The sequence below is a fragment of the Cimex lectularius genome, unplaced genomic scaffold, assembly GCF_000648675.2.
Source record: "Cimex lectularius strain Harlan isolate CLEC.00 unplaced genomic scaffold, Clec_2.1 scaffold116, whole genome shotgun sequence".
Lineage (NCBI taxonomy): Eukaryota > Metazoa > Arthropoda > Insecta > Hemiptera > Cimicidae > Cimex > Cimex lectularius.
The window spans coordinates 785,292-811,781 of NW_019392765.1; the positions used below are offsets into that span (position 1 = coordinate 785,292).

General features: G+C 34.8%; 1 protein-coding gene across 2 annotated transcripts in view; it reads left to right on the plus strand.

The window, feature by feature from the left end:
• LOC106663729 (slit homolog 3 protein) overlaps nt 1-26,490 on the plus strand; it is a 640,390-nt gene that overhangs the window by 318,749 nt on the left and 295,151 nt on the right. The window lies entirely within an intron of this gene.

A 26,490-nucleotide genomic window follows, 5' to 3' on the forward strand; every position in this document is an offset into this window, starting at 1 on the left:
TGTTATTTTATTATTTTATAATAAATTCTGTTGAAGAACAGCCATTCCGTTGCTTGTACAGGCATGTCACATTTTTTTTCTTTTGCCTAAGTATCTATAGTCATCAGCATGTATTTATTCAAGTATGTTATGTATGATATATATATATTTTTTGCCGGCAAACGACTATACTCTTTTTTGCGTCATGCGTTTTGTTTTACACAGCTATGACAGGGCAATTAGGCATATGCATACTATACGAACTGTACTTTTTTCTTAAACAATTGAATTTTTTAATAAAAAAATAATATACATAAATAAAGCTTAAAATAAATCTTTAAAAACATGCCAAAAAATACAATGAAAAGCGAAATAAATATAGATAAGTGTGCCTACCTACTTATTGATACGCTGAAAAAAAATTATATGTTTCTACTTCCAATAATATCGGTATGTAGAGTGTCCCAGAGATAATGCGAAAAAAATGTTGGGTGACAAGGCACCATATTTGCAACAACTTCCGACGTATGTAGTCACTGTATCTTCATTCTCCGAGGAGTATGGATTTTTAGTTAGTTTTTTCTGGGAAACATTATCTTATCAACAAGACTACAACATTTTTGGATTTTGGATTGATAATTTATAAAGGTTCTTAATTGAAAACTATTTCAGATGAAATACATAAAGGAAATTTAATGCTGAATCTAAAACTGTACTAGCCTTGGTAATAGATATTTGATTTTTTCTTAAATAAGGTAAAGTTTCCATGGAAAACTTAACAAAAGACACGTCAGGACTGGAATGTAGATACAAAAATTATACTAGAAGTTGTCGCAAACAGGGTGAAGTATCAACAAAAGTTTTTTTATCGCTATCTCTGGTACCCTTGTATTTGTTTGCCTCAGTCATCTTTTTATGTATGTATAATGGTCTTTTAGTTTTTCTTAAAGGAAATTAATTTATTTTAGTTTCCCGAGCTATGAAATAATTAAAATTCATTAGGGTTTCCAGTTGAGATTAAAAAAAGTCAACGGCACGAGGGGGATTTGAATCCACAATCTTCGGCTTGGTACGCCGCTGCTCTACCACTTGAGCTATAGTGACTCCGACCCACTCGGACGACAACTTCCTATCTCAACCACACCTTTTGAATTTTCCCTCCTTTTTGCCATTTTTCAAATGTCGTGTAATCTATTTGATTCTCGGCGACAAATTCAAATTCAAAAGGTGTGGTTCAGATGGGAAATTGGTGTCCGAGTGGATCTCGTCACTTGGATCACGGAGGTCAGGATAGCTAGCTCAAGTGATAGAGCAGCGGCGTATCAAGCCAAAGATCGTGGGTTCGAATCCCGCCCGTGCCATTGACTTTTTTATCTCAACTGAAAACCTTAACTAATTGTAAGATACTAATTGGTCAAGCGGACCACGAAATTAGTGAATTTAATTAATTAAAATGAAGTATACTTCACTCTCCGTGGCCATTTCATTTGTCGCCGAGAATCAAATTGATTACACGACATTTGAAAAATGGCAAAAAGGACGGAAAATTCAAAAGGTGTGGTTGAGATGGGAAGTTGGTGTCCGAGTGGATCGAGGTGACGATAGCTCAAGTGGTAGATCAGCGGCGTATCAAGCCCGAAGATCGTGGGTTCGAATCCCCCTCGTGCCATTGACTTTTTTATCTCAACTGAAAACCTTAATTAATTGTAAGATATTAATTGGTCAAGCGGACCACGAAACTAGTGAATCTATGAAATAATATTTGAAAAGCTAGCTCATCGTTAAAGTGAAATCGATTACTTTTGAACTTTTCGTTTCCATACAGTTCCTGTCAGTGATACTGTTAAACTTGTAAAAGTATTCATAATTATTAAAAAAGCATAAATTATGAAGAAGTGCAGTGCGTTAAACTAAGTAGGGCAAGTGGACGACCAAGCCAACCGCGATCGAAAAAAAATTTCATTGCATATTTACGTAATATTTTTATATGGATATTCCGTCTTCTCATATTTTTATCTTATTATATTTCAGTAGTTTAGCACTAAATAAGTAACCTAATATATGCTAATTTGGCAGTTAATAAATTTTAAATTACTACAAACTTTTTGTTATTGATTAACTCTCGACCATTGCTATTAAACGATAGAATTAATGCAATTGTGCGTTTTTTTTATTAATCGACTAACAAAGGTTAAGCAATGAAAACAATTTGGTAACAAGTATTCCTGATAGCAAACAGTATACTTTTGAGAGGATGGCTGTGGAAACGGACATGATGAAAACTGATTGGAACGCAAGGAAAATGGAGCGTCAATCATGCTGCCGCCACTACTTAGCATGTTGAACCGGGTGCGATCCTTCGGAGTTCTCCGGGACGAAATGCAAATCCAGATTTATCTGCGGCTCTGGAACCTCTGCGCTCACATCGGTAATCGAGTTACATTTCCAGGCGGGACCCTTGAGAACTTTGAGCACCCTCTCTCCAATCCAGCTTTATTTTAACCAAATTCCTGTCTTTGAGGTCAATATTAAGCCTTGTTTGTTGAATGTCAAAGACAGAATAGTAAGTATATTGAGCTTAAATTTGTGGATGTATCTGCTAAAAAAAATAAAGTGTTAGATGTATCGACCACTTTTTTACTCACGAATAATCGAATAATTCGGTAAGCTCTGGATGGAAAAAAATCAATTGTTATTGCCAAGCTTCTGGCCTAATGAAACTATCATAAATACGTATACTAATGGTCTACAATGTAAGACTAAGACAAGGACGTCTACAATTTGACATAAATTATTTCTAGGTGGGATATCGTTCTTAAAAAAAAAAAAAAATAAATAAAAAAAACAATTTAAGACAATTTAGACAGCATTAAGATAATTTTACCCAGATGAAGACCTAAAACGGTCAAAAGCTGGCAGTAATAAGTGAATCTGTGCTTTCATCTAGACCATACCGAGATCGAAATTATTCGTGAGGATAATACAAGTGATAAAATAAAGCTGGACTTGTTCGTTCTCGTTCTTCCAGGGCGAACAGGCTGATTTTCTTTCGTATAGCCCCTCAATTTAAACTGTTTCATTCTTCACTTCCAGCCAACTGAAACCCATGATAAAAGGGAAGACTCTTTTCAGTCATTCTGAAGGATATTCACGTTCAACCCTCTAGTATTTTAGCAAAACGTAAAACTAAGAAATTTGCCTTAAAAGACGACGAGCTGAATGAACATTTAAATAAATTGGTTTATAATTATTTATAAACAAAATAGAGGACATGTATAAAAATTGTGTTCTGGATGAGAGAGGTGAGTAAGAGAGGGACTGAGTGAGAGAGAGAGAGAGAGAGAGAGAGAGAGAGAGAGAGAGAGAGAGAGAGAGAGAAGAGAGAGAAAGAAAAAGAGTGGGAGAAGGAGTGAGAGGGAGAGAGATGGAGAAATGAGAGAGTATGTATTTTTCAGGTTTTCCCGAAGATTCATCATTCTCTTTGTCTGTCTGTATCAGTCACTTTCTTTTCAAATAGAGATGTAAAGANGAGAGAGAGAGAGAGAGAGAGAGAGAGAGAGAGAGAGAGAGAGAGAGAGAGATGAAAGAGTATTTTTCTGGTTTTCCAAGTTTCATCATTCTCTCTGTCCTCTCACACACTCTTTCTGAGGCGTCGGTGGCCGCAAGGTTTAGTTTTTTACACGGCGTTCATCACTGTAAGGTAAAGGTCCCGGTTTCGAATCAAGCGGCCCTGCATTCAACCGGACATACGTACAAATGGGCTTTTTTTTTAAAACGCCGGCACCCTGACGGTTTATATGACATCTTCTGTTGCGAACCCTCTTTAAAAAAAAGAAGAAAAAACACTCTATCTCCAAATATAGATATAGAGATAGTCATAAGTAAGCAGAGATAGCTCATAGATAAATGAATAGATAGATAATAGTTACTTAGAATAAATGAATGAATATAGTTTTGGTAGTAAATCTGGGGAAAGGGAGAGGGAGAGAGAGAGTGAGAGAGAAAGAGAGAAGGAAAAGGGGAGAGGGGAGAGGTGGAGAAATGAGAGAGTATGTATTTTTCAGGTTTTCCCGAAGATTCATCATTCTCTTTGTCTGTCTGTATCAGTCACTTTCTTTTCAAATAGAGATGTAAAGATAGTCATAAGAAAGTATAAATACATTTTTTTTTTTTTTGGCGTTATGAACTATGCATATTAGCCATGTGACAATTCGTATGTGTGTTCAAATTTGGGGGGGGGTATTGTGAAAAAAGGGCCAGAGGCGACGGTGGGAATCGAACCCACGACCGCGGCGTGAGAGTCTCTCATGCTAACCACTCGGCTACCGCGGTCCCCCAAGTATAAATACATGATAGACAAATGAGTAGGTAGATACTAGATACATAGAATAAATGAATGAATGAGAGAGAGAGAGAGAGAGAGAGAGAGAGAGAGAGAGAGAGAGTGAGCATAAGGAAGAAAGGTAAAATATTTTGGGAAGAATGAGAGTGAGAGAGATGGAATGTGTGTGTTAAAAAGATAGAGTGAGAGAAGAGGAAGAGAATACTTTATTCTGGGAGTAGGGCTCCCTACGAAGGATACATAAATCTTACTAGATACTACGAAGGATAAGGTCACAGAAATTTTTACAAATCTAGAATTTAAATTAATGAAGGTTTGACGATAATATATACTTCACACAGTATGCAAAACATGGAAATAATAGTAGCAATAACAAGAATTTACATAAAAATAATAATAATTAACTAATTATTTTCCTATGTGTACATAATGTGAACTTAAAAGTAAAGAAAAGGAAGAACGAAGATTTCTTTTGTATTAAAAAGTACTAATAATATTGTCGGACTATGTAACTCTGTTTAGAGGGTGATGAGGTGCTGGCAGAGGAGGGATTTAAGAGAGTAAGGGAGGCGGATTTGCAAACGAAGAGAATTCTAGAGATTTGTGGCTCGAGCTAGGAAATACCGCTCAAATATGGAGGTATTATGACGAGGAAGGTATAATTCATTGAGAAACGAGCGGGGGTTAACAGAGTGGATAGAAGATTTAAATTGAATAGCAGAAAAATGTAGTTTGATCGACGAGAGTTTATGGATTGATAAAGGAAGCAGCCTAGGAATTACTTCCAAGAAAGGAAGATGAAGCCAGGTGAGACTCTGGACAATCGGTGAGGGTGCCGAAAATAAAACTGACACATCAATTTATCAGTCTTTTCAACCGCTTTTTAGATTCCTTCGAAAGTCCACCAAAGCGACCCAGTCGGAAATGTGAAGGAGGACACAATAAGTTTACGAGATGTGAAAGATAGAAGAAACCGGATCGACATAATTGGTTGAGCTATGCAATGTAGCCGTGGGAAATTTATGAAATTTGTAGTTTTCAGAAAGGTGTTGGTCGAAGTTAACACCAAAACTTTTAACAGTGGAGGAGAAGGAAATGGGCTTGTTTTTGATGGGAATGAAATTAGAATGAAAATATTGACAAAACAATTCCACTCAATTAGTAATAAGTGCTGTTTAAACAAGTTTTAATGGTTGTGGTGCCATTTGTAATTATAGCAGGAGAAAAGGTATCCTTGAATTAGCAGTTAAAAGCTTGAAAGCATCCGTTAGAAGTTATTTAATCGGTATTTTCAATGTTTGCTATCTCAAACAAAAATTGAGTTATCGTTTAACCTCTATCTGATTCAAACCACTTCACCTTCTATATGCAAAATTTTAAATTTAGTTACCTTGGTACGTACATCATAAACATAACACATCATTATATTGGGTTAGAAATTCAGGAACACACTACTTCTTTACAGTTCGATTCTAAGCGAAAGTGGTAAATCTTTTTTCTTTCAAAAATCGTAGTATTTCCTGGATTGTATGAAAATCAGTAAAATATTGTTTCTATTGATCTGCTATAACTTGCAGTTAGGGGTATCGTCACATTTAGCGTGCTCGTAAAAATTGGACATTAAAGATGTAAGAGTGGAAACGGCCATCCATCCGTCATTGCCATTAATGCGCTTAGATTGTAAAACAACAATCAGTCATTCATTCAATTGCCCAAACTTTTAGGGGCTGTCGATAAATCCAATGACCTGTCCGTGCGAAACATGAATAAACATTTTCTATTCGAACGTCTCTCCGAGCTTGTATAGCTTTTTTTCCACAAGTATACACTGATGTCAGCCGAAATTCAAATGTGGGAAGGTTCGAATTATTTGTTACTACCGCGGATGTCGTAATTCATGCTGGGGTGAAATTAAAGTGTATGCCGATGATAAAAAAACAAACCTTTTGACGAATAAATAATCGAAGGGAATATGCAACCGGAGGTCGTTTGCGGTTGCTCTTCTGTACACTCTCACATCACTGACCCAAGCGATTGCTGCTTTTTGGCGCATGGCGCGAAATGTTTTACAAAGCCATTAAATCATATTCTGCATCCCATAATCTTTTTTCCAATTATTCCTTTGGCATGAAAAATGAAAAACAAGCAAAATCCTTTAATAAAACCTCTACATAGAGGTTTCTTTATTATAAAAGCAACTAATTTACAAGTGAGAGTTAAACAAGCGGATAACGCTCAGTTATCATCATTAAGTGTTTCCCTCGTAAAATCGACTTTTCCAAAGAGAATTAACTTACTCCTTATTTACATAATCTCGATTTCAGCGACTCGAGCCGGAAAGCAAGGCTGCAACCGGTTTCTAACCTTAGTCCTCACGTGCTAAGTAATCACAACTACTGTCGCATCTCCTTAATCAGAGGGTTTTCAACAATGTTGACGCACAGAGTTTACATTTGGCTTGGTACTAGACTGAACATGTTAGGGTGATTTACATTGAAACATTTTAGGAATAAATTTGTGACGATGGAAAATATATTATTTTATATATTACCAACTCCACGGTTCTTGTCTTCTCTATTGATAGGTGGAAAAATTCCAAGTCCTCCGTGGTTGAAAACCTTTATTCAATTTAGTAAATTATATGATCTTTTCGGGCTCCTGGCCCATCATCAGAAACTAAACATAGAGAAATCTCATGGTATAACTCCCAATCTGGGGGCGTCGGTGGCCGCAAGGTTTAGTCTTTGACACGGCGCTCATCACTGTAAGGTGAAGGTCCCGGGTTCGAATCCAGCGGCCCTGCATTCGAACCCGACATACTTACAAATGGGCTTTTTTGAAAAAAAAAAAAAAACACCGGCACCCCGAGGGTTGATATAACCTCTGTTGTTGTGAACCCTCGTAAAAAAAAAGTTTATTGCTAAAAAATTAAAAAAAAAAAAAACTCCCAATCTGAAGGCACACCCATCAGTAATTTCCAATTTTTTTTAAAGTGTTTCTATGTTTCTTTAGGAAATTAATTTTATGGTGGGGATTACAAGATTTGAAAAAAATTAATATCTAAAATTAACTTTAATGTGCCTCTTCTAACGATGATGGGTCAGGAGCCCGAAAAGATCATATAATTTACTAAATTGAATAAAGGTTTTCAACTACGGAGAACTTGGAATTTTTCAACCTATCAGTAGAGAAGACAAGAACCGTGGAGTTGGTAATATATAAAATATGATACCATGAGATTTCTCTGTTTAGTTTCTGATGATGGGCCAGGAGCCCGAAACGACCATGTAATTTAGTAAATTGAATACTGGTTTTCAACTACGGAGAACTTAGAATTTTTCAACCTATCAATAGATAGGATATGAACCGTGGAGTTGGTAATATATAAAATAAGATGACTTCATCCCCGGGATACCAAGGAGAAAACCGGAACCTGACGCAGCCCCAAGAGTGGACGCAGCTAGAACGGAACTTGCATGGAGACATTTGCGGTATTTTTAGTTACGTTAGAGGAGGCACATTTAACCTAATTTTAGATATTAAATTTTTTTTTCAAATCTCGTAAAGCCTATCATAAAATTAATTTCCTAAAGAAACATACAAACACTTAAAAAAAATGGAAATTACTGATGGGTGTGCCTTCAGATTGGGAATTATACCCTGAGATTTCTCTACGTTTAGTTTTTGATGATGGACCAGGAGCCCGAAACGCCCATGTAATTTACTAAATGGAATAAAGGTTTTCAACCACGGAGAACTTGGAATTTTTCAACCTATCAATAGAAATGGAAAATAGTATCGGACTTTTTAATAAATTGATGAAATAATATGAAAACGTTATTAAAAAAATGATTAGTTCAACACAAACATAGATAAGTATGTTTCTGACACTTTATAGTTTCAACCATTAGAGTTCGTGGTCCGATTGACCAAATAACTTCTTTTCAATTAATTAATCTTTATGCGAAGTATTGATCCCGCTCGTGACACGAACTTTTCTATCTCAATCCTAATCGATTTAATAAGCAAAATGAAGTATACTTCACTAAAGCACTCTGTGGCCATGCATTTGTCGCCAAGAAACAAATAGATTACACGACATTTGAAAAATTGCAAAAAAGATGGAAAATTCAAAAAGTGGGGTTGCGATGGAGAGTAGGTGTCCGAGAGGATCGAAGTCACGATAGCTCAAGTGGTAGAGCTACAGAGTATTTAGCCGAAGGTCGTGGGTTCGAATACCGCTCGTGACACTGACTTTTTATCTCTAACAATACCTCACATAAAGATTACAATTTCGGTTAATTTGTCACATAATTCTTCATTTTATAAGAAATGAAAATTAATTACATGAAAAAATCCTTATTATTAATCTAAAACAATGCTAGAAAAAGCAATTGTCAGTTTTTCTACGAGGTTAAAGTAGTATAGTTCTATAATATACAATACATCTTATCTTATACTACTTAATAAACTTATTTTTGTGTGTATGAAAAAATTTTGCCTTTTCTAAAACTAACTATGACTCTTACAAAACGAACTATTATATATTTTAGGATGCTTCTAAAGATTAATCATTCATTTAATTATTATTATGAATGTTCATGTTTAATTCATTATTCGTTTATTGATAGTTTTTTAAGTGTCTTATAAACATTGAAATATAAATTATGTACAGATACATAATTTGATTTAAAAAAATTAATTGGCTTATTCAGATTTAGATTTATGTAATGGTAATGGAAAAGAATTTTCAGATATACAGTTGTTTCATTACAGTGTTACAAATTTGCCAAAACGTCGCTGGAGTATTTCAAATTTTAAAATTTGTGATTTTTGGCCTGCCATATAACACCATATTAGTATTGCAATATAAAATATTGCAAGTTTTTTGTAGACTCTAGAGTAATTTAATCGATATTTTCCGTAATGCCATAGAAATAAAAATAAAACCTACAATACTGGAAAATGGTAGTATTTTCAAGAATGCAAATAAACAGAACAAAATAACTAAGAAAACAAATAGAATAAACGATATATGGAAGTGGAAATAGGGGAAATTATCTTGCATAATAATAATTATAGAAAAACAAGATAACAAAGAAACTGCAATGGGTAAAGTTATTAAGATTAAACAACGCACAATCACTCTGAAGGCGTGAAGTAATTGAATTAATTTAGAAACTAATTTAATATGTAATTAAAAATGTTGAGTGGCGTTGAATGAATTTGGATGTGTATGTGCAGAAAACGAGAGGGAGAGGGAGAGAGATTAGAAAAAGGAACATATAAATTTAGCGCCCTAATAAAAAATTATAGCAAATAAAAGATAACGGTTTGCAAATAATAAAAACGGGGGTAAAAACTAGTTAAGGCAAGAAAAAGGGATATGAAATGGAAATTACGAATAAAAGAACAACCTTAAGAAAGGAATAGAGAAAAGGGAATGGAAATTTCCACCTTTTCGAGAGGAGAAGGTAATGAAAATTCTTAGGTGGTGGACCAAGACGTCGACTGCAGAAGGAAAGCTTTCCAAATCGTATTTAACCGATGGAGACTTCGAAAATGATACGATTGAGGTAGGACGCGAGAAAAGGGCCAAATTTTGGAGAAGAAGTTTGGTATGAGTGAAAGAAAAAAATTTAAATTTTGCCAATGCTGGTCAAAAGTTGCAGGGCGATTGACTAGGTGGGTCGGATGCGTAAGAAGTAGGTTAATCCGAGCACAAACAGTAACAAAGTATATACATTTTACATACTACATTAAATAGAAAAGTATTGAGAGAGAGAGAGAGAGGAGAGAGAGAGAGAGTGTGAGAGAGAGTGAGAAAGAAAGAAAGAAAGAGTTTTCTTGGCGCAAATAAAAAATAATATATTTACTTCTAAAATTCCACGGCGCTGCCGTTATGCTAAACCAACATGGCTTGTAGGTTTTTCAACACTAATGGACTGTGCGCCGTAAAAGAAATGAAGTAGCATGATGTATGTAGTAGTATTATGTAATGTATTCAATAACTCATCTTTTTTCTCTCTCTCCGTCGCCCTCTCTCCACACAAAAACAAATACGTCGAGTTTGAGATAGATAAATACATAGTTTACCTTAAATGGGCATATTTACTTAATAATTAAAAATATTTTACTACACAAAACATTTGTAATTGAAAAACAATATTAATCTTGTTACATACACGAAAGAGTAAGAATGAAATGAAATTGATTAAAGTTTTAACGAAGCAATTTACCTTTAGGATTCAACCGTTCTGACCAAATGCAGTAAGGTAGATTAAAGTGGTCTGGTAAATTTCTGTCAGATAAAGAAACTGAAACCTAATTTTCTAGGACATGTTAATTTATTCTTTAGATGATAAATTACAATTAATAACTTTAGTCTGATTTATATTTTTGCTTTAGAAAGTAGAAAGTTGCTGCAAAAGTAGTATGTATTCTCAATTCATACAGCTTTACAGGTCGTGTTATACTGAAGATTAAATATTGTTCGATCCACAGTCTGAAAAACTTTCGTCTACAATGGAAAGACAATGATCTATATTAATTGGCTTTGCTTTTAATTTTGCCTTGATGTACCAATCATTGGTTGACAATGTTCGTAAATAAATCTTCAGCTCCATAGAATTTTCATCAATTGTCGATACGCCGTAACGTCGCCGGTTGAAATATGTAACCCTTGTTTGTTCGACTGTAAGGGATTTGTTTCGTTTATTTCTGTACAAGATATGCGGAAAGGGGTATGAAAAAAAGAAAGGGTGTGAGAGGGAGGTAAAGAGAGAGAACAGGCGTTGATCCCGATATTCACGGCCGGAAACCAAAACTACCCTAATCTGCCGTGACCTGCAAAATCAATGTGTGTAGAAAGAATAAAATGACCAGTTATCTTGAACCAACAGGCCATGCCGCCTCAATGCGCCCACGACAAAATCTTATAGATTCCGGATTGAATCAACACTCTACTATCATTTTGTTGTATATATAGAAAAATAAAACCGTCTTTTGCCAACTGATTGTCCACGTCCTTCTTCTAAATCTTTAACGCATTATTTTTATAGCAATAATATTTATAGCATAAATGAAAAACCTTGTTAAACATTAGTGTAACATAAATTTTGCCCATTAAAAAAATCAAATAAAAAAGTAAATTTCACTAATCCAATAAACAATCACAAGAACATAAATATATACAAAGATATCCTCCATAACAATTACTACCCTAAACACATTATCAACGGAATAATCAACGACTACAACTCAACACACACACACCACTATTACTAATAATACTACATCAAATCTATCAAATACAGACAAACCAACATACATTTTCATGCCATTCATTCACGGCATATCACATAAATTATTAAACACATTCTCTCTTCAACTTTAAAACCTTTCAAAAACTATAAAACAATTCACACACTTTTTCCAAAATTAAAGATCCCACACAAATAATATATAATACCGATAATAAAACTGATTAACAAAATCAATTGTTTAAATTGTCGGTTACTTACATCGGTATTACATCCCAATATCTGGTTAAGAGAGTAAAGCCAGAAACACACTTACCCGATGCTACGCCATGCGACGCTACCCGATGCTACGCCACGCGACGCTACCCGATGCTACCCGACGCAAATCCAACCTCCGATTTTCCATAAGATTGTATTACCCCCGTACACATCTGCCCGATGCCACGCAACGCTACCGTACTCTATGCTCTGCCATCCCCACTGTCCAGATTTTCGTCGGGTAGCATTGAGTACAATCGAAGACAAAAGAACCGGACACTCATATTTTTATTCAAACTACATGTATTATTGTCGTTAATAATTAATTACAACATACGTATTCTAATATAAACCAAATTAACTGTGATTAAAAATTAATTAGTTTTTATTAAAAAAAATAATTTTAATGGTTTGATAGAAAATTAATCAAAAATCGGAATACGATTTTTTGATATAATGAATTGTACTAACAATTTATTGTACTCGCTTCGGCGGTACATATACTAAAATTGGAACAATTTATTATACGGTTTTGCTCATAAAATTTAATTACCAATTTATTTCATAGTTTTGCTCGAAAAATTACACCATTTTGTAATGTCGGGTAGCATCAGAACAGGACAGTATTTTTTTTGGAGTTTATTTCAAACTAAGTACAAGTAATTTTGTCGTTATATTTATTACAACATGTTATTTCGATGTAAACCAAATTAAACGAGAGCAAAAATGCATAAGTTTTTATAAACATTGTTTAATTAGATGGTTAGGAGTAACTTTATTTAAAAGAATTAAGTTTAACAAACAATTTATTAGATGGTTGTGCTCATAAAATTTAACTAACAATTTATTACAAGGTTTTGCTCAAAATTGTGCATTAAGAACAAAAGATTGTGATAGTGATTATTGTGATATACGCTGTGGACTGTACGCGACGTGTACTTGCGTCGGATAGATGTGCACTCCCCACCAAAACGTGGCAAGGCGTCGGGTAGCATCGGGTAAGTGTGTTCCTGGCTTTAACCAACATATCTTTGATTGCAAAAACTAAAACATAATCCTACTACACTGATTACCCACCACGTTGAAAACCAACCCAATTTCGACTTCAACGATCCAAAAATATTACACACAAAACAAATACAAATGTAACTTTTTAGAAATGGTTTACATCAACAGGGACAAACAGGATCAATTACAGAAAATACAAATATAAACTCAGTCGCAACTACGCTAATATCTTTAATCAAATTCAATATCGATAACATACATGTATCATCATCACATCACACAAAACATATAATACAACATCTAAAAACAATCATCACATTCCACACATCAAACATTTCTGCATAGTCTAATTCCTCAACAATTTGGCTCACCTTTATCTAATTATCCTCGTCTATATAATCCTGAAGGATAATCAGGCCGAACCATTACCCATTTTTCCCATTGTCGGCTCCTTTCACCTTAAAGAAGTCGACTCCTTATACAAAAATGTCTTTCTATTCCGACTTCCTTCCAAAATCCAACGTATATATACATAAAACATCAACATCTCACTGGTACTCTCTCCACGACACACAATAATGACACAATACGCAGAAAACAATCACTTTGAATGAGTACAAATACTTTGATTGAATCTAACATTTTCTAGCATTGTATAAATTCTTTTTTTTTAATATAAAATTTTCTAGCATTGTACGGATTCAATTTTTTTTATCTAAAATTTTCTAGCATTGTATAATTTTTTAAAATCTTACATTATTTGTACAATTTGAACAAAGTTTATAAATCCCAGGCCCTGAAGATGATCGCAATAAAGATCGAAACGTTGGCACGATAAAGAAAATGTTTTTCCAAAAACCAGACCGCATCTCACGATCTCATTAAAAAAGTTAAATTTAACTAATCTCATAAAAGAAAGTAGAACAATTTAAATAATAAATGAATGAAGAATGAAATATGTGAATTGTATCATTGATTGATTGTTTGTCTGGGTATGAAATTAATAGACTAAATATATCATTATTATTTTTGTTCGCAAGAATAAAATATGCGAAATGATATATGAAACCCCTGTTTGTTCTTAAAATATCTTAAATATATCTGAAAAAATGAAATTCTTTAATATATATCTAAAAGATATAAAGTCCTATTTAGTTTCATGTAAAACGTCTTTCATTACTTCATTTTTTTATATAAATCTACAAGAAAGCTTTAAAACTGGTGCGTTTTTTTTTTGTCTTTTTAACTCGTTTTACTCAAAAGCCTTTCAAGTTTTGTAATCGATCGACGCCGCACGCATTGTAGTGGGACATTTAATTTTATCGAAATATGCTTGATTTATGGCTCAATTTTTTCCAGGCATACTACGCTGTCAAGGTGGCATTAAATCATTCTGCCACTTATCCTTACTGTTTGCGGAGGGGTTTAGAGTCTATTTAAGCCCTCACAAATGTAATATTCAGGTCGTGAAGGCCCGGCCGGAGTTTATTACCATAAATATATTTTAGCTGAAGCAGTTTCATATGTTTATTACATAATAAACCTAATGGGATGCCCATTTATCAAGACATTATGGTTCAATCGGTTATTTTGACCCCAAACGCTGTGGTTTCTGTAAATATATTTAATTAAATATTTTGAGCCGTGTTAATCCAATTTACTTATCGTGGTTGAAAAAGATCTATTATTTGACACTCCATCTTAAAGAAGATTGAGAAAATAATTGGTTCTTGTGGAAAAACAATATTTTTTTCAGTTCACCTGACTCCTGTTATAAAAACCGTATTTGATTGGGGATGATGAAATAATTTTGAAGAGAAAAACAAATACGAAGGTGCTGATGAGGTGGGGTTGTAATGTTAGGATTAGGAAGAAATCGAACGTGACTTAGCTTAAGAATAACTTAATCTCAGATGTATTAAGAACTTTACGGGTTGCACTTTAGTCAACTTCGAATGTAAAAACATAATATTTCAATGCGATCAACCAGCCTTTACTATGTCACAGGCTCGTGAATTAGGGTTGTGACCAGAAAACAAACAGTGTTTTTTTTTACAAGGGTTCACAACAGCAGAGGTTATATCAACCCTCGGGGTGCCGGTGTTTTTGAAAAAATGCAGGGCCGCTGGATTCGAACCCGAGACCTTGACCGTACAATGATGAGCGCCATGTCAACGCCTAAACCGTTGCGGCCACCGACGCCCCGACAATGCTTTTGTATATACGTTTATATACAAACACATATATGTACATATACACGAATGTAAAATCTCTTAGGATTGCCCTACGTAGACCCTGAAAAATATTAAATTCTAGAATGATCGCCATACGTACAAAATGATGTTTGTTTTCGGTCCATAACCCTAATACACCAGACTCTATTTAAAATAATAGTTAATTGATTTTATGTATCCTACCTTGTATTTTTTTAAATTTGATAACGAAATTGTATTTTCATGAGCAAATTATTGATAATTCCTTTGGATCTTGATCTTAACGAGGTTGAAAAACATGAACCGGTTTCATAAAGGAATTTCTATCGTCTTGAACACCATCGAGGAATATCAAACTCAATACATAATTGTATTGATTGTGGAGAAAGAGAAATTTTCGACTATAATCTAATCTAATTTATGAGCGAATTCCAAACGTCTTTACCAATTATGTGGGCAAGTTTCCAAAATATTTTCACCATTCAGTGAAACGTAAACCGCAGTTGACATACTTTTTTCTACAGTGCTGTTATCTTTCTTGTACTGTATCCACGGCACCGCGATTAGAATGAAATTAATTCAATACAAAACGTGTCGACGGTGTATTTTAGCATTTTCTGTTATTAGGATCACTTTATAACCAAGTTATACAAAGAGAAAAAGAATGCTTTGAACAGTTTAAATGAACAAGTTTATACCCTCAGGACATCAGTTGAAAAGTAAAAAAAAAACGAGTATGTTTAATTTCCGGAGCAACCATAATAGATCGATGGTTTACCTACAATTTAAGAATACTGGCTCAGAGCGGTGCGATGATGTTTTTTCCAACGCGATGACACTTTTGAATAGTGTAATGTGCGTGTGAACATAAAGCTGTTATCTGCAATAAGGTTGGGGAAATGAAGGATAATGATTATGTGTTCAGACACAAGATTGCCAAAGAATTTATCCATAATAGACATCATTGGACGGTATGATGAAGGTAGTCGATTTAAGTTTTCAAGGAGTTGAAGGACAAATGTACTTGCAGTGGTATACAATCGCTCTAATAAAATAATAGGAGATGTAGATCCGTAGTTAGGTCTCAATGGATTTTTCCAGTGATTAGTTTGATATTGAACGTCTTATTTGTGGGCAGAGTTACTAGGGTCGGATACTTCATTGGATTCAAACGGTTTACAACCTGATTGACTTGTTTGGTTTTGAAAATGTCGAGATCATTTAATTCGGGGTGTTGGTTGAGACGAAAAATTAGTGTCACGAACGGGATTCGAACCCACGACCCTCGGCTCAATTCTCCGATGTTCTAACCACTTCAGCTATCGTGACTACGATCCACTCGGACATTAACTCCCCATCTCAACCTACCTTTAGATTTTTCCCTCCTTTTTGCCATTTGGTCTATCGGACCACAAAATATAATGGAATTAATTACAAACTTGTTTTACCACATTATTTTCAAATGTGAGACTATAGAAGCGCATAATGATGTAGATTAAGTACATACTTTGTATATTCAAATACGTCCAGTGTAAAAAAACATTAATAAAATTCCCAAAATTCTTGCTCTTTAAAATATGATTCCGCACTGTTCTTGTTTTTACGTTAAACAAAAGTTTTCATTGATCATCGTTGCGTTTAGTTTTGCACTTGCAAAATGTCAGAATCTTACAGCAATGCCAACCAATCGATTTATAAATATTTAATTTCACTTAACATTTTGATGTGGGTCCAAAAGAACATTAATCGAAACAGTAACTGGATAAATTATCCGTTTTATGTGATGAAAAAGGTTTCTGCAAAGCATTAAACGCAAATTATCGCAAAGCATGTTTACCGCATTACATTTCATTTATACTAAACTGCGGTTCTACGGAAATAAAACAGAAATATCTGGGAGAAACATGTACTGGACAACCTGCTTGAATTTTCACCAAATCCGGGTATTGATCAGAACCATCTATACGTCCCATATATTTTTGACTTAGGAGTTTTTGTGATATTTTTATTGTTATTTCTTGTCCCCAATATTAGTGTTTTGTAATATTAGGTTAAAGTAAAAATATGAAAAAATCAATTTAAATTAAAAATTACAGGTAATTACCTCGTTCGTCCCTAACTGAAACACTATCCCTTCCTAGCATAACCTAACTCAAAACTTAATCCTAATCAAAACCCTAACCCTGACTCTACTTATCGTATTATTTAATTTGACGCATTTCGGTGTTGTACCATTTACAGTGTGTAAAGTGGCGAAATGCCGAAACAAGCCAAACAAAATAACCTAGCAAGTATAGGCAGTCCTACGCATTATCCTAAGGATCAAATTACCGGTTCCTTGAACGGCAGACCATAAAAGGTATTTTCATGATTTATCCTAACATAGCAAAACCCGTCTCATTTGTCCTAACATAATATAACTGATCGTCCTCACCTGACTGAGGATTGGCCATACGTGGTCTTGGACCATAGCCCGCGCAGGTGTCCCTTATGCAGAGAAAGGTTGCTCGATGTATCCCTCATAATAGAGGCGTGTCATGCCTTGGCTCCATACAGAGAAGGTGCATGCTGCCAGATTTAAGAATTGTTCTTCGACACGTTAACGAGTTTCAGAATCCCCTGTTCCGCCTTTTGGGGGAATTGGAAATTTCTTTATTGTATTTAGCAGTTAAGTTATGTGTTTTGTGTTTCTGTGTCTTGTTTGAGTGAATGTATTTATCTGTGTGAATGGGGAGGGGCTGATGGCGAAGTTGCTTCTCCATCGCCCCTCATATTGCGTGCTTGACTTAGGTCTACGGCGGAAAACTTTTAAAGAACCCCATCGACCCCAAATTAGAGTAGTCTATTATAGGGAACAGGTAGATGGAGGAATATCGAGTACTCCATCTACCAAACAGTATGAGTACGAACAACATAAGTCCATTACAGTTCGTGGTCCGATTGACCAATTAACTTTTTTCAATTAATTAATCTTTTTATGAAAGGTATTGGTTGAGATAAAAAGTCAGGACCACGAGCAAGAAGGTGGGTTCGAATCCCGCTCGTGACACTGACTTTTTTACCTCAACCAATACCTTTCATAAAAAGATTAATTAATTGAAAAATATAATGCGGTGTGATCGTGTATAGTGTGTAGTAGTGTTTTGATAGTGCTTCGGGGCTGAAATGACCAAGCTGTCGGAGGTCCCTGTCAAAAAAAACGAAAAAAAAAAAACAAAGTGTTCAATAAAACTGGACACTTTTTAAGTAAAATCAGGCAAAAAGTGGGAGAGAGTAGCACCCCGAAATGGATATATGTATGTACAAAAATGAAAAATATTTTTTATGAAATTTTTATGCCAATAGAATAGAATAAATAACAAGATACAATTTCAGTAAAATAATTATGGTTTATTTAAGCATTTAGTTTATACAAGGCTTTATTTATCAAACATAGTTTGTCAGAATGATATAAAGTTTTTTTGGACAGAAAAGAATGCTTCTTTCGGCTGTCCTAATTGTTGCCGCAGGGAAGGGGGGCTCTTCTTAAAAATTGCCAGGTTGAAAGCTTTCTATTTTAAGATAAAGCTCGATTCTTGTCGCCACCTCGGTAAGTGTGGAAAAAGGGCACATTTTTCCTCCTTTTGTTGTTAATTCTTTTGAGGAAAACGATAACAAATGGAACGGATAGGCGTATGTACTGTACTAACAATTACGTCAATATTTGAGAAGTAAATAATTGATGCAATGTTTATTATTATTTCATAATAAGTAAATATATTATACGCAAATGACATAACTAGCTGATAAATTTATTCTGTCATTACTGTTGAATTTCATTGAGAAAACAATTGGATAGATTTTGATGTTTAAGACGAATTAAATTCACAACACCATTTGAAATAAGGAGTTCCATTTTTGGTTTGTTTGTAAAAGTTTATCGCTGTTTAATGTACGTTGATACCAGGCGGAAATATCTTTCATCTTCAGAAGAATGCCTTCATTACAGTCAGGACGAGGTGAACTGCATCAAGCTGAAAGTCGGTTGAAACTTTTCATTTTTCCGCTCGAACACGTCCACTGGAAGCGGACGGTAATGTAAAATATTGAACCAAACATTCTCAATAGACAGAGATGAAATTGTGCAAATTTCCTCCTTCTGCGTGGATTTGTTTTAGACAGGAGAGTTAAATCCCCGTCCGGACCGCTTTGAATAGTTAATTATCAAAGGTTATGATCGTTTTACGGATCGCTTGTTCATGGGGAAAATTTGCCGTTACTAATATTAATATCGAGCACTCACGTCCTGCAATGACGCTTCCAGACTCGTAAGTAATAACTAATAATATTTGCTGGAATCTAATCAATGAATGCAATGATTTAAAATATTTTGAAATTACGAAACACTTTCAATTAATCCATGTATACATTTAGCAGTCATACTTGACCTATTAATTATTTTAAATAATTATAATTTTATCTAAGTTCTGGTTGGGATGACTGACAGTTAAGTTTTATTGTTTGCAAACTGGATGGTAAAAAAATTGTCGTTTTTTTTTATTTCTAACTAATTTTAATTGTTCTGAATGGCTGTTACTTTGTATAATATTTAACTGTGTTAATCTTATTGTTAGTGTCATGTGTGTTTGTTGTGATCGGCAAATATGATAATGGGTAAAGCCGTGTAAAAATAAACTGAAACATGACCAAATTTAAAATTTCTTTCACTTAACAAACAAGACAGAGTCCAAGCCAAGTTTTTTTAAGAAGATAAATTTAGAAGAAAAATATAAAATAAATCTCCTCATTTTTCTTATCTTTTTAAAAACAGATTTTTACATTTCCAAATTGAACTTTTGCCCAACCAGCCAAATTAGTAATTGACATATATTAACATTAAAAATTTCCTTACAGATTTCACATATTTTAGAGATAATATAATAGCAGTTAAAGGACAAAGAATACGCCATAAATAAAAAGCATATTTGTAATGTTTTGATGTTAATTTAAGACTTAAATGCTAATGCATATTTATGAGCAGAGAGATTCGGCAAAACAAACAATAATGTGTAAATAATTGAGCAAATGTATTGAGCTTTTTCCAGTACTCTATTTAGAAATCGTGAGATGCGGTCTGGTATGATGTAAGTTTCAGAAAATCATTTTCTTTATCGGGCCAACGTTTCGATCTTTATTGAGATCATCTTCAGGGCCTGGGATTTACAAACATTGTTTACATATAACAATTACATTTTGGATGTGGAAAAGTGAATTTAATAAATCCCAGGCCCTGAAGATGATCTCAATAAAGATCGAAACGTTGGCACGATAAAAAAAATGGTTTTCTGAAACCTAAATCACACCAGACCGCATCTCACGATTTCTAAATAAATATCGATTAACGGTCACTAATCACCAAACATTTTTCCAGTACTTTGTAACTACCACAATCTAGCACTAAATATTTAAACAACTCAAGCATTTATTAATATCCAATAGTAAAAGGCCGATTTGTAAGTTACGTACTAGACAAAAATGAGGAAAAGTCGATTTTGGCTCGGCTCAGGCCCGCCCTAGTAGGGGGATTCTCGGACAGGCAATTTGGAGGAAGAAAAGGATTATCGACTAAGGACGCGATCTGCAAGATGTACTAAAAAAACAGAAAACAGCAATAAGAAGTATGCAATGGGCACCTTTCTCGATATACAAGGGGCTTTCGAAGAAGTTCAGTGGATTCAAATTCTAAAATAACTGGAGGCTAAATCGTGCCCGTAAAATTTTACAAGTTTTTTGTTTGCTACATCGAAAAAGAACCGCCGATAGCGGCAAAACGTAAGCTTGTAGTGGATAGCGTTACAAAAGTATGCTCTCAAGGGTATGTTGTAAGCCCTCTCATCTGGAACAAGATTTTTGTCCATCTATTTAAGAGGCTAATGAAGCAAAGGATCAAATTTGCTGCCTTTGTTGATGACCTGTCAGAGTGACAAACAAAAAAGCGATTACGGTTCGAGATCGAAAAATAAAAAGTCCTCCAGAAAAATGCCAAACCCTAATTTTAAACGACACGATCAGAAAGGCTTTTATTGTTAAAAAAAAAAAAAAAGAGTGCAAATCACTAATGTAAAATACTTGGGGATGGAAATAGGCAAAAAGCTCAATGTCTCAGGGCATCTAACAAAGATGACAGAAAAAACAAAATGCACATACGGCAAACTCACCAACATTGCTCAATCTACGTAAGGATTAAGCTCCAAGGCCTCAAGAAAGCAAAACTAGAAACCTTGAGGAACAGAGCCAAAGCGTAAGAACTCCAAGTTATCTCCTGCTACACATTACATGTGCAATTGAAAAAGCACTGCTATGACAAAAAGAGAAGGAAAACGATCCCCGTCCAAGGCGTGAGGTATGGAATGGAATATCTAGATTTTCTTCGGAGAAAAGCAAACTTTTCTGGTCTAACGAGGAAGAAAGGACTTACAAGAAAGGACATACCATCAGTGTGGGCCGAACCCAAGGAAATGAATCCTTCCAGATTACTGGACCGGCCAAAATGTGGCAACTTCACCAGCTGCCTGCGTAAGTTTAAAAGAAGAGGCACCCCCTTTGTACCGTAAGATTTCTTTGGAGAGACAGAATCCCTAGCGTTACATTTTTATTCTGTATTTTAATTTGCAATTTATAGTATTATAATTTTTACTGTATTTTTTGTTTGTATGGCTTAGTAATTGGGCATTGCTCGTAATTGTAATTAAACATTAAATAATTAATAAACTAAACACGCGATTATAAATCGACTAGGCTGTTAACGTAAAAGTAGTTTAGATTATTATTTTTATATACATGTTCGAGTACGAGTTTTAAAATACTTTCATAGCAGTTTCACATAAGTATTAAAATTAATTTCATAACGTAAATCCCTGATGTATTATCTAAATGATATTTTCTGCACAGAAATTACACTGATTTCAACAAAAAGATACAGAAAAAACTAATCCTCTTTCCCGCAGAAAGCGCTGTTTCTTTTTCTTCAAAAGGCACCCGCAATAAACTAAGCTGACAGAAAAATCTAATTAGAAATTACTCCGCGCAGGGGAAATACAACAATTTGTAGAGAGCTACACTTCCAGTGAAAACACGTCTGCGAGGGGAGAATGTATGAGTTTGGCCCAGGACCAAGTTTGAGGCCGGTTTTAATCTCGACCGATTTTCTACATGTGGCATCCCGGTTATTTTAAAATATAATTGCGCCTGAGCACCGAGGTTCACAAAAGTTCTCGACGACGGTGAGTTTTGTTTAGTTTTATAAAAATATTAATTAGACTGGTCGAGGAAATTTGTCGTTTTAACCGACTGATAAATCGTTCTGAGAAGATTTCTTCATTGCAATAAATCAACGTAGTGTCGTTTTATTTTAGTGATATGTAAAACTGTGGGGTTATGCCTAGCCATCAATGATACAGCTTAGAAAAATTGTCAAAACTCCTTAAGCAGCGTTCACGCTTACACGATGCAACTCTATGCGACGCTACCTGATTCTACCCGACGCCTTGTCACGTTTTGGAAGGGTGTGCGTCTGCACGTCTATGCGACGTCAAGCGCACGCCACGTACAGACACAGCGTGTATCACAATCGCAACGCCTTTTTTGTTCTTAATGCACGATTTTGAGCACAACCTTGAAAAAAATTGTTAGTTAAATTTTATGAGCACAACGATGTAATCAATTGTTAGTTAAATTTTATGCGTGCAACCATGTAATAAATTATTTGTTAAACTTAATTGTTTTAAATAAAGTTATTGCGGTTTTTTGATAAATTATCTTCCTATGTGTCCTGTTCTGACGCCACTTGACGAAAAAGGTGTTATTGTATGAGCAAAATTATTAAATAAATTGTTAGTTAAACTGTACGAGCAAAACCATGAAATAAATTGTTAGTTAAATTGTATGAGCAAAACCGTGTAATAAATTGTTAGTTAAATTCATTATATCAAAAAATGTTATACCGGTGTTTTGATCAATTTTCTACCTAACTGTTAAAATTACTTTTTTTAAAAATAAAAACTAATGAATTTTTGACCTTAGTTAATTTGGTTTATATTAAAATAAGTATGTTGAAATTAATATAACGACAATAACACATGTAGTTTGCGTAAAGATATGAGTGTCCGGTCTTTTGTCTTTGACTGTACGAGATGCTATCCGACGAAAATCTGGACAGTTGGGATAGCAGAGCGTAGAGTAGGGTAGCGTTACGTAGCATCGGGCCGATGAGCAGGGGAGGGGGAATACAATCTTATGGAAAATTGGACTTAGGATTTGCGCCGGGTAGCATCGGGTAAGTGTATGGAACTGTAAAGCCGGGAACACACTTACCCGATGCTACGCCATGCGACGCTACCCGATGCTACCCGACGCCTTGCCACGTTTTGGTGGGGTTTGCACATCTATCCGACGCAAGCACACGTCGCGTAAAGTCCACAGCGTTTATCACAATAATCACTATCACAATCGCAACGCATCTTTCGTTCTTAATGCACTATTTTGATCAAAACCTTGTAATAAATTGTTAGTTAAATTTTATGAGCACAACCATCTAATAAATTGTTTGTTAAACTTAATTCTTTTAAATAAAGTTACTCCTAACCATCATAATTTATACATATTACAATGTTTATAAAAACTTATGCATTTTTTATCTTGTTTAATTTGGTTTACATTAAAATAACATGTTGTAATTAATATAACGACAAAATTACATGTACTTAGTTTAAAATAAACTACAAACAATAGATCGGGTAGTGTCGCACGGCGTAGCATCGGGTGTGTTTCTGGCTTAAGGGTTTTACTGAGCCATTCATAATCCTGCGTATCCAATCCTCCGGAAATCCAAATTGTCAAATATCCATGGACGTCAATAATCGCACTGTCGAAAACGACCTGAACATACCTTTTTAACGAAATGACCTTATCCTGCTTCCAGAAGTGCCATACCAGTATCTCGGCATCCAAACCAAATTGCCACTTTCTGCCCTTCCATATTCCGAATCACGAGATTTCCTCGCACATTACTCTGGCGTATTGATTTCATATAATAAGGTTAGTGTTTGGTCAGTGGCATGAAAAAAAGATATCGCATACTACTTATACATTTGTATTATGTATTAATTATATATGTGTGTGGTGATTAGTGACCGTTAGTCAATGATTATTCGGAGATCGTGAGATGCGTTCTGGTGTGACGTAGGTTTTAGCAAAAACAGTTTCTTTATCCTGCCAACGTTTCGATCTTTATTGAGATCATCTTCAGGGCCTGGGATTTACAAACATTGTTTAAATTTAACAAATACATGTACAAATACAATGTTTGTAAATCCCAGGCCCTGAAGATGATCTCAATAAAGATCGAAACGTTGGCACGATAAAGAAAATGTTTTTATAAAATCTATGTCACACCAGACCGCATCTCACTATCTCCGAATAATCATTAATTACATATATCAAATATCTTATTATAAAAAAAATCCGAACGGTGCAAATAGTCATATCATGACTTCTAAAAATTGCCATATCTCTGAGATGGCAGACAGAGTTCATCACCCAAAGTGACAACGATGTGCCTAAGATGGAACAAGGAAAATGAAAAGAGATTACATAAAAATCCTACATTGAACGTTAATGAATGGACGCCTAAATATGATTAATACATCTGTATGTATTAATTTATTGCACAGTATTTATTTATGATGGGTTATAAACATCATTCGCATACATGGAAAAAATATTGAGCAGTTGAAACCATTAACCTCTACAATGAATTAGTGCAGGATATCAAAATTAAACAGCACCAATCATCCGAAGGGGTCGCCTTCGAACAAAATGTCGTAAAGAAGGTAGGCAGAGGTCATATTGCCGTTATAATCAATTTCCCAACGGCGCTGGCCATTTTGTAACAGGTTTACGCTTTGCTAGTAAATAGGCCGGTGAGGGCTAATCGCGTTCAGATTGGCCGTAAGGAGAGTGCCGTCCCTTCCTGGCGGCCCACAAAGGTCTCCCACCCATCGTATCCACTCCTAGCGGCACCCAACCCCTTCTTTCACCCTTCCTCCCTTTGACCCTTAAATTAAAATCTCGGGTCACATGTGGCTCATTTTGAGCAAAGGTTGGAAAGGCAAAAAGAAGCTTAATTATAAAGTTCACCTACAAGGCGGCCTGCGTGAAAATGCTTAACCTGTTCTGTTCAGAACAAAAACAGTTTTAAAAAAAAGAATGTAGTTATGTTTGTTTTGGAAATGGGCAATCGCGACCTAAATAACCTCCAACCGCGTCATTTCAAACCAACATCGCTCGGTGAAAATAAATAAACGACTGGTGATAATATCGAACAGGAGCTTAGTGAATATATATATTTTTCCAATCGATTCATTTGACATCTAAGTATTTATCTTTCTGTTGACTCGCTGATGTGCCTCTCTCCCTCTCTCCCTCTCTCCCTCTCTCTCTCTCTCTCTCACACACACACACACACACACACACACACACACACACACGCACACGCACACGTTATATCTCACCCTTTCTGTCTGCATCTCTCTAATTTAAAATTTTATTATATTAACTTATTAGAATATTTTGGGTAACATTATTGACCAAACTTGTCAATTCACAAATAAACAAGATTTACAAACATAATTTCATAAACGCGAGTCGATACTTTCAAATGCATAACTGCTCATAGCTTATAAATTAAACAATTGTAATATCCTCAGTTTTCTCATTCTAAAAAATTCATTCAATTAACGGAAGATATTAAATAAAAGATTTAATTAACTGAAGAAAATAATAAAATGTGATCTAAAATGAATGAAAAGGGGTCTTTTACGAGCAACAGAATAAGGTTGTCTTCCTGTGTCAATTAAATCTGGAATGGAGTTATTAAAAGAGGGTTATTAATGATAGTGAATAATGTATAATTTTCAAATTTTAACATGACCATTCGAGGTTTGAATCGTGAGAAACAGACGTGAAAAATTTAGACTTTTCAAAATGATCAATACCATTTTTTAGTGATGTTGTATGATAGTGAAAATATTGTTTTGTATTAAAATAAAACCAAATTAGCTATAGTTTCAGACTTCAATTCTGTATTTACATTAAAAAGTTCTAATATTAAAAAATTCTATTTGACTAAATCAAAATCATTTCGCCCAAGTCTGGTGTATTCCAAAATACAAAATGTATGACATGAAGGGAAGGGTGGCCCTTCCCCGCATGCATGAGCGACACTCTTTAACTGAGATTCCACCCTTATAGATTGCTCCACAACTTACCCCAAATGGAATATGATTTTAATATGTCCGGAAATAAATATTCAAGATGGTAAACCATCTCGGCAACGCCTCTTATGCCGGTTTTACGACTCTATTTCTCTTCTTTTCAACTGCAATATCCC